This window comes from Pygoscelis adeliae, unplaced genomic scaffold (assembly GCF_000699105.1).
Source record: "Pygoscelis adeliae isolate BGI_AS28 unplaced genomic scaffold, ASM69910v1 Scaffold197, whole genome shotgun sequence".
In the NCBI taxonomy this organism is placed as follows: Eukaryota; Metazoa; Chordata; class Aves; order Sphenisciformes; family Spheniscidae; genus Pygoscelis; species Pygoscelis adeliae.
In genome coordinates, this window is record NW_008825105.1 from 2,878,706 (window position 1) to 2,880,080 (window position 1,375).

At 65.6% G+C, this 1,375-nt stretch overlaps 1 protein-coding gene across 1 annotated transcript in view; it reads left to right on the plus strand.

The window, feature by feature from the left end:
* FANCE (Fanconi anemia, complementation group E) overlaps window positions 1-1,375 on the plus strand; it is a 21,511-nt gene that overhangs the window by 19,308 nt on the left and 828 nt on the right.

Consider the following 1,375-nt stretch of genomic DNA (forward strand, 5'->3'; position numbering starts at 1 on the left):
GAGGTGGGCTCTGCTGCCGGGGCCCGCGTGGGGTTTGCACGGGGCGACCCTGCAGGATTTGGTCCCGAATCCCTCCGGGGGGTCAGTGTGACCCCGCACCGCAGAGCCGGCGGGTTGTGCGAGCTGGGGACCGGGGGCAGGTGACAGCTGGGACCCGCTGACAAATGCGAGGGGCCAGTGTAACAGCAGACGCAGTGTGGGAGCAGGTGCTGGTGGCCGGAGAGCCATCATCTCACGGCCCAGCTGGGAATGCGGAGCAGGGGGGCACGGGACACACAAAGGACTCTCTGTCCCTGGACGCCAAACCCCACGCACACCATCACCATGCATGCGAGCAAGGTCCCCCCGGCCGGGGCACCCCTGTGACTTGTGCCAAGCACAGAGCATGTGGCCAGGACAGCTTTTGATGGGAGGGAGGTTTGCAACCATCTGTGCATCAGCCACGACTTAATTTTTGGGGGTGATGTAAGGCTGCTTCTCTTTGCTCCCAGACGATGCGGAGCCACGGCTGAGGCCTCACCCCCTGATGCGAACTTTCCAGCAGGTAACTGGGTCCCAGTTCAGCGGCCCCTGAGCCACCGCCTCCCCGTGCCCTGCCGCTCTCCCTTGCCCAGCGGTCCCCATGCACCCGCTAGTCCCCCGGCAAAGCCCACCCCGCCAACCGCCTGCCGCCGCCAAAGGCTGCTAGAAATGCTGGGGATGAGGCAAAATGTAGGGGTGGCCTCAGAGGGCTGCGGGGAGACAGGGTGCCCGGGGTTGGGGAGACAGGGTGCCCGGGGTTGGGGGCTGCTTGTCCAGGAGATCTCAGGCAGGTCCCTCTGCATTGCAGGGTCATAGCACGAGAGCCGCAGGCTTGGCTGTTCTCTAGCACCAGCTCGAATTCGGCACTGATTCCCCTACAGCTCAAGAGGTAGGGGAGCGCTCGGGGAGGGGGTTAGGCAGCCCCACCGGCACGGCTTGAAGCAGTAAGGACAGGCGCAAATCTCTTGGCTTTGACCTTCCCTCATCTCACCAGCTCTCCAGCTTCCCCCCTTAGCGCCATGGCCAGTGGGAGGCTGGCAGCGTCCCTTCTCCTCCTCGGTGTCCCTTGCCTGTGCTGGGGAGGCGATGGGGAAGGAGGGGATGGGGAGCACAGGGAGGCAGCAGGCACGGTGCTCACCCCCAGCCCCTCCATTGCAGGGGTCTGCCCGCCGCAGAGTCAGCATCGCCGTCATCCCCAAGCAGCTCTTGGTAAGGACACGCGCAGGGGGGACGGACAGGAGCTGTGCCCCGCTGTTGGACATGTGTCCCCAGGCTCGGTGCTACCGGGGGTCTGGGTCCCCACTGATGCTCCTACCTTTGGTGCCCAGCCAGGTGCCAGCCCTGACCGCCGCGC